Below are 9,141 nucleotides of genomic sequence, written 5' to 3' on the forward strand. Positions count from 1 at the left end.
CAAATTTTTACCTAGAAAAAAAGATCTGATCGAATAACCTTAAATATAAATTTATCATCGTATATAAGAAGTAAGTTGTTACTTAAAGCGATTGCATAATTATAAATTATTAATCTTATAATTTACTCTTAACACTACCTACTGCCTATTTTTATTTTGCAAAAATAAAAAATAAAACGTAAAATTCAAATTCAAATAAATCATTCGATGTGTGTTACAGGCTATACGTGTGCAGCCACCGCACCGCAACACTATTTAATTATTAATATTTTGTAATCAATTATAAATCTAAAAAAAAGTTGATTCTGTAAATCTCCTTAATAATTATTAATATGTCAATGTTTTGTTTTGCTTAGATTTGTTTTAATGAATATTTGATTTGTTTAATAAATTTTATGAAAATAATATTAATCAACTGAAGTATAAAAATTATTATATTTTGAGTCAAGTGGTACAATGTTGAAAGATTTAGGTATCAAAAAATCTTTTGCAAATATAAAAGTACATTTATAACTTACAAAACTATGCATGGAGGTTTATTTGCGATGGAAAAATATTACAACAATCTTCCAGTCTTTTTACTGAACTTTTCTCATAAGGCTCCAAGGTTGAGACTACAAGAGTCAAACTGATTTTGCTTATCACCACTCATAAATAGTATGTTATTTCTGAGCATTTGAGATACTTGATACCAAACAATTTATGCACTTTGTCTAGAATTCAACTAACGTATCTTGGCTTGTTCGGTTAGCACTTTATTTTTGATTGGCGATAAAAATAGTCTTGGTCTTGCAAATATTATTATGTAATATAAAAAATTTGGATTTCTGTTCTATTGACCAACATATCTGCCCATTACCATCTAAAGCAGGACGAAGCTGTATTTTTACTCACAAAAAATAATTGGTAAAATATTTAAAGCATGTATTTATGGTTCCAAAATTGAATATAAAAAATATATTTTTTATTATTCTTTATTTATTTTGCTTTGCCCATTTTTGTACTTTTGATCAATTATGTTAACACTTGTAAACTTTTCGTATTTTAAAATTTATATGCATGAATTTAAATTACAGAATGTTAACACGAATTAGAACAATAAATTATAATTTCAAAACTTCGTAATTTCATTATTTTCCGCCTTTTCTTGCCGATTATATCGAACTATGGTTCATTTAATTAAAGAAATGTCCTTTACAATTGGAAATATTCATAATGAACTTACGAAATATTAATAGCTTCTTCCCAAACAATTTGGTTTATCTTATTAGGGAAATCATAGGACAAAATAAGTATATTGCTTTCTAAATACTTGTTCGGAACTTTTGGCTTTTTTTATCATAAACACCTACAAAACTGTTTGTCATCAAACCAGAACGATTTTTACTACCGGAAATACCTTTATGATACCATAGGATATCCTTAGCTTCTGAACTAAACTTACCAACCAGATTTATACATGAGTTTTATACACTAAAGCTTGGAGGACAAATTCAACTTTAACTCGTTATTCTTTAAACCAACCTGAAACTAAACAATTGAATGACAATTTTCATAATTTCCTCCAGGAAGTGAACTTGAAATCAAGATTTTGTTTTATAACAAACGTAGGAAAAAGGTCATATATATCCAATACCAACATTTAAAAATTTAAAATTAGTTTTCGAAAGTTTTAAATGACCAATGCACTAAATGCCATTCTAAATTTATCGATCGTTAAGTCATATTATGTCATAGGTTGGGTTATATTGGTTGTCCACGAAGGACACACTTTGGCTATAGAGCCCATATTATGTCATAAGTATAAAGAGAAAATTTGATTTAAGAGAAAAATTCAAGAAAGCATCAAAAACGCATACTTATATAAAGTATGTTAAAAATTCGTTTAGATAAAAAAATATACAAACATAAAATGGATGAAGGCATACTTCACGTTGGGAGCAATGTGGATTATATCCAATGGAAAAAACGCGTAAAAGCTCGTGTGGAAGATTTTTATAGAGATAATATGCTGAAAAGTGTTGCAAGCAAAAGGTCTCTACAAACCTTTAATATAATAGGAAAGTTTGATAATGGAGCCCCATATTTAAAAATGTTAGATGATAGGAGTTTGAGAAGAGTATTAACAAATTTTAGACTCGGAAGATTTGCTTGGGAAATCAAGGCGAAGAGAGATGGAGAACGTGTGTGTGTTTTGTGTAATGGGTGCGAGTCAGGTCATCATCTTCTCTTAGACTGTGCGGGAGTTGACTTAGTAATGCGAGACCATATTATACGTGTATTGGGTGATACAGTTGACAATATTTTAAATGTGAGAGATCCGTCTATGTGTGTGAAAGTTTGTAAATTTATAAGTGGGTTTTTGGAAAAAAGAAAAAATTTTCTTGTGTAAACTGTTTACTCTGCATCTTTGTATTTTTTCTAACTTTTTAGTTATACGATTATTATATTATTATTTCTGTTATTATTACTAGTATTATTGCTTTCTTAATTTTTTCTTTTTTTTTCTTTAACTTTTTGTCAGGATTTGTTATTTAAGTTTGAACTTTGTTTGATTCAAATTTTATTAATTTATATCAATAAAGCTTATTATTATTATTATTATTACAAACATAAAATAATTACAAAGAGCCAAAAAAATATACAACCCTTTAAAATATTAGTGGAAGCGATACGGAATGCTAGCTTTAATTCAAAATACTCAATTTATAACTCATGATTGATAGTATGATATTAATTAATGACAATTTTATGCAATCGTAGCCATGGTATGACATTAGGGACAAATTTTATTAATTGCAATTAATTATGCAAAATATATTTTTACATATATTATTTATTTATAAACTTACAATTATTATGTAAAAAATTTTAATAATATGCTTAAAAGAAAAAACATCGAGTTGTAAATAAGTAAAGTAGTTTTATATAGTTTGTTCTTTTTTCCTCGGTGAGTATACCTGCAAAAGAGATATCGTAGTAAAGTGAGATCTATTATTACTTACAGTCCGTGTATTTAGGTGTACACTCTCCATACGCCATGGTGCAAAAAGAACATATATATTTATATAAATATTTAATATTATTAAGGTTATGAAAGGACAAACCAGTTGAACTGTCAACGATCCTTTTTTTGAAAATTTCTATATTTTCGTTATAGAAATTTTCAAAAAAAGCATTATTTATCCAAAAGTGTGCTAGGAATCCTATAGTTACAGATTCATCTGGCTAGAGATCAACCCATCGCAAAAGGTAGAAGCTTTGAGAGAAAATCACTCACGCTCACGCAAAATCAAAATTCCAGTTTTCTCCTCTTGAGGGCAAGACTAGATTCAGGACAGGACAGAGCGGATATTCATTAAACACAAATATTAAATCATTAGATAGATAAATGGTTGTTATCTCGATATGAATACGTTACACTTCATTGATTCATTTAAATATGATACTCGATTATGGAATGGAATAGCATAATAGTTTGAAATATAAATATTTTAATCAAAGAGCTTCTTTATGACTAAAATTATAATGCATTAAGTGGTTATACTAATCAATGATCAAGAAAGATTATTAATATTTTCTATCTTGTCAAAGTTATCCATTTCGATTTTGAAGAAATGCGTGTTTATAAAAATTCCTTGTCAGGCTTTTTTGAAAACCTTAGATTAGGTTGAAGACGCCATTTTTTTTGAAATCTGATAAGATCTGATAATTCGCTTGTAAGTTTTTGTTATTATCAGCTCAGTAAATTATTGATAAACATTAATAGAAAATTTAAAAACATTCAACAATTCCTTCGAAATTAAAAAATTTTTCATGCTTAAAATACTCTTTCACTTTAAGAGAAAGAAGTTCAAGATTACAGGCTGGTATAATGGATTTTTAGGATTAAAACTCTTAGATCAATTGAGCAAAAATATTTGGTTCAAATTCACTTCGAAATTCTGCCAATTCCAATCCGTCTATCAAATTCATGAGGTAAAAAACTAATGATATTTTTACTTGAATATATTTGTGAATATTAATTTGGAACTAAAAATAGTATAGCATATTTGAAAGCGGCATGTAAATTTAAATTTCATGTACAAGAAAAAAAAATTCTTTAACAAAAAAAGTAGGTGCTCGACATTCAACTACAAAAAAAAGTATTGAATAGACAATGGAAGGTCATATACCTTGCTTCGTTGATTTACTCTTGCCACCATCAGTAAAAAAGAATGCGAGTAAAAAAAACTATACACATACACAGAAAACTATATCATTATTATATTGAAACCAACAGTAGGTATAAAGCTAGCGTACAGTCTTGGCCTTAAGATGTGATGTTGCCCTTAGGTAGTCAAACTAAACTGAGAAAGAAGCGAATATCAGGCAAAATCGATAGTGTAGAAGGGTCGTTCATGTTTATATAAGCCCCCGACATTAAAGAGGAGTATTGTTATAGTGTCCATCTGTGTATCTGTGATTTTGGAAAGGGGACCTCATATTGAAACCACAGAGCAGATAACACTTTCGTTCAAATTACCTCTCAAACAAACAAAAATCATAAATAAGTTCATCCATTTTGGAGCTACGATGCTACAGACAAATCGATCAGATCGGATTTCGCCTTTCCTCACTGTTGTTAGACTACCTAAGGGCTATACCCACACAAAATTGACTTGTTGCCAATCAGTCTAAAAAATGAACGGTAGCTTTATACCTACAAATAATCCTAATACAAGGTAACAATTTGGTAACACGATTTATTGCTCTTTTTTTCATTTCTATAAATACCCATGAACAAAACGAAATACCTGTTGAAAAGTCAATAGTATATCTTTGTATCCTGTAAATAGGATGTGTGTTCTTCATATAATGTTGACACAATTTAAAAAAATTGAAAATAAGAAATCTTGAATAAGTGTTTCAACCAAACATAAATAAATTAATTAGATCGCTAGTCCAAAACAAAATTATTATGTAATTTAAGAAAGTTGAGGGTGTGTAAATAAAAATTGAGATTTCATTTTTCATATTTCGACAATTTTTACTTGGTGAATATATATTTACAGCCTATTCTACAAGAAAATGCAGAATCTTTCACAGATGCGTGAAAAAAACCTCAATTTTCATAGTTTTTAAACTAACCTTTTCTATTATTACAAAAGCCATTAAAATAACTACAAAATGTACACTATTCTAAGGCCTCGAGATATATTGGTATAATTTCGTTTCAAAATTAGTTTTACTAGTCAGAAGTTACATGAGGAATATCAACCTGTCAGTGAATTTTACATTTAAATGAAATCTAACACAGATAGTTTTAAAATTTAAAAATTAAAATTCAGAAGTAAAAAATATATTTTGTTAAACGTCACGTGTCAGTCATTTTTCCACTTACTAGAATTTAAAATAATTTTTTTTTACTAAATCTGAAATAAATGATTGATATTTGCCACTGTTTTTAAATGTGAAATATTTACGATGAATAAAAAAAAAATCATTTTCAAAGTCAGTAAGTAATTGATTTCTAGATAATATTTTTTTAGAACAATCTATAGGACGTTTTGGGCAATTGATTAGTTGTTTATACGATCATTTAATTAAATAAAGTTTCCAGTTAACATAAATCAAACCCAATGTCCATGTCATTGGATTATAAAATCAGTTGAATATTTAAAAAAATGTCTAACAAATCGCTGGGTAGAGAAGCCTTATATGCAGAATTTTGGGCGAAATGATTGATATTTGCCACTGTTTTTAAATGTGAAATATTTACGTTGAATAAAAAAAAAGTTCATTTTCAAAGTCAGTAAGTAATTGATTTCTAAATAATATTTTTTTATACAATCTATAGGACGTTTTGGGCAGTTGATTAGTTGTTTATACGATCGTTTAATCAAATAAAGTTTCCAGTAAACATAAATCAAACAAAATGTCCATGTCATTGGATTATAAAATCAGTTGAATATTTTTAAAAGTATCTAACGAATCGTTCATTAGGGAAGCCTTATACGTAGAATTTTAGGCGATATCTCATAAACTACCTACATAATCGTTAAATGAACACAACTCTGTGATGAACACAACTCTCAGAAAAATCCGAAACAAAATGTTTTAAGCGATTTTTTCGAATATTTTAAAAGGATACACCTTAAAAAAATAGCCAAATGCGGGAAAACTTCATTTCTTCTGTTTTGCATAAACATCATTTTCAATAGTAACCTACTTACTGCGAGTAGATTCTAAGATATCGATTTAAATCGTATACGAACCATTTGCTCATGAACAATTCATAGGGGACCTTTCAAAAAATTCGTTAAATCTGCGATTTTAAGTAGTTTAGTAACTTTTGATAGATAATGTTCTACTTAGGAACCAGATTTATTGCTTTTATACTATATAATAATTGAAACATTTTCCAAAATTAAACTGGAAAATTATACATGATAGTCTCATGATGGTAAAATTAATTCTTCTATCAATCTTTACTGAATCGGTTTATTAATTGTTTGTAACTATGTTTCTTATCATACGTTTGACAAATGGGGAATAGACAAAAAAAGTGTCCAAACTTCGACCTAGCAACATTTTTTTTTTAGTTAGTATTATCATGAAAAATTATTAGTGTTATCAATTGTCTTGTAGTTACGGTGGCCAGTTCTTGTGCGGAAAAGTCGTCAAATCGTGACATCGTGACCAAGCATCGTCAATAACTAAAAATTTTTAAATTATAAATACGTAAACTATATCGAAAAGAACATAGTACCTACCGGGTATTCCTCCGCGACACCCGTTAAGTGGTTGGAACGTAAATAAAATAATTAACACAGAAATAGATAATAATATTCAGACAATTAATTTTATACAAGGTAATAATTGATTTTTAAATTAATAAAAAACCTTAGATATATTTTTTCAGTTCCAGCTACAAAATGTTTCGTAATTGTGAATGGAATTAAGTTGAATACAATTTTCATTTATGTGATGTTATAGTTGATAAATTCTAAAACATAAAATAAATTCGAGAAAAAAAAAACAGTTAAAACAATCCATACTTTTTAAAGACAATAAAATCAACATTTTAGATATATATTTTTTTTGCCTTTTGTTTTATTTTCAACTGAATTGAATGAATCTGATAAATAAAATAGTTGTTAAAGCACCTGTTGTTAAGTTTTTCAATATGTAACTAACTCTTTTCAATAGGTTACATACATATATACAACTGATGTTGTTGACTGAATGTAATTGAATTTTACAACATCAATATAAAGAAGAAGAAGTATCTGAGAGTTTTAAAGAGAAAAGATTGGGAAGAAGAAAGACGCATCATCATTTCATCGAACATAATGATGCGAGGAATATAAAATATCTTACATACATACTTCTTTCTATACATGCACATACTTTTCAATAGTATACTTATGTTTTAAGACTTCTAAATTACCCATTCAACTAGATATTTTTACAGAGTGTCGTAAAATATGTGGTAGAAATTTTTTCAAGAAATTATTAAGGAAAAATTGGGTAGATCTCTGACACTGAATTCACAAATTACAAACTGCAAAACTAAGCATAACCAAACTTGTAAAGGATAAGATTGCTAAAAAAAAGTTAAACTTCCATAGCATAATGACCGTCTTTATCTGGCAAAAAGAAGGTTGTCTCTATGGTAATTCAAAAAAGCAACATCCTTTTCTATTATATCTCCCTTGTCTTAGTAGCAGCTTTAAAGCAGCATATTTTGTATATTTTGAATCATTTTCAAAAATCTGACACAAAACATGAGAATTTTGACTTTTTTTATTTCGAATGAAAAAACTATTTGTTTTTAACTTCCCAGTGGGATAGTTATTGTAATAGTTCCGATTTTGCTAATTGAAAATTTAGACATATCTCCACGTTTCAAGGCTTTTAGAGTCGAATAGTATGGTTTTATGTTTTTTTTTATGGCCAAAATATACCTGATTTTTTCATGGGGATAAGGAATTTTTCAAAAAAAAATTGAAAAAACGGCTAATTTTTAGATCAACTTTGATCAAAAATATAAAACCATTTTATAATTAAACGAGTAGTTTTTGAGATATTGACGAAAATCGTGTGAGGGGCGTAATATGTAGAAGTTTGTTTTTCAATTGTTCTAAGTAACTGAAAAATCAAAAAGATTTGGTTATCGTTAATTTACGGGAATAGTGAGCAAGAAAATATAGAAGTCCCGCTTATTTTCCTAAATATTTCCTTATTTAGGAGGCATTCAAGACATAATTTGTTTATTCCGATGATAATAAAATTAAATTTTTATAAGAAATTGAATCCAAAACCATTTAATCCTGTCCATTGGTAAATTCGTAAACCATTCTGTACGTATAAGACAGCATTTAAACATCAACCTTCTTCATATCCATAACATTATTACAAGCATTTTTATATAGAATTACAATTTTTTAAAGTGGTAGGTAGTCACATTATTATACAATATTTTTAAATAAAGAGAAAAAAAATGGAATTGTAAGTACGCGTCATTTGATGTTGACTGTATGTAACGAGTACTTGGCTAGCCTATCTTCTTTCGATTTATATTTATAACATTTATTTTATTTACTTTAGAGTTACGTTAAAGTCGTTATGATAGCAAGGAAATATCCATACAGTAAAGTGTTGTGCCTTGGTGTCAATATACCTGGAAGCATCCTTCATCTTTTAGCTGAAAGATACTACTATCTATAAGACAATAACGATGACTATAAGGAAGTAACTCTTGCACATCGAAAAGAATCATGGACAAACGAAAAAGTTGCCCAAGTGCTTTAGTTTTCAAAATAGTCCTAAAACTTTTTAGCGCAAAATGTGAAAGTGTTTGCCATAATTGTTTATTTGTTGTATAAGTATAAGAAAGCAATTATAGTGTTTCGTTCTTTAAATCATTTTCTACCTAACTCACGTTTTATTGAAAAGTATTTTTATATTCCATATTCTATTTTGAAATATAACGTAAAATTTTCTTCAAAATACGCATTGTCATGGCTTAGAACAACGTCCTGAACACTGATGAATGATCATAGAGAGGCATTTTAGGTTAGTCTGGCTTTCACTCTGATTTTGTCGTTGCTAGGTAATTAAAAAAATGTGTGACTATCAGTGACACATATGACATTT

The sequence above is a fragment of the Chrysoperla carnea genome, chromosome 3 (assembly GCF_905475395.1).
Source record: "Chrysoperla carnea chromosome 3, inChrCarn1.1, whole genome shotgun sequence".
Lineage (NCBI taxonomy): Eukaryota > Metazoa > Arthropoda > Insecta > Neuroptera > Chrysopidae > Chrysoperla > Chrysoperla carnea.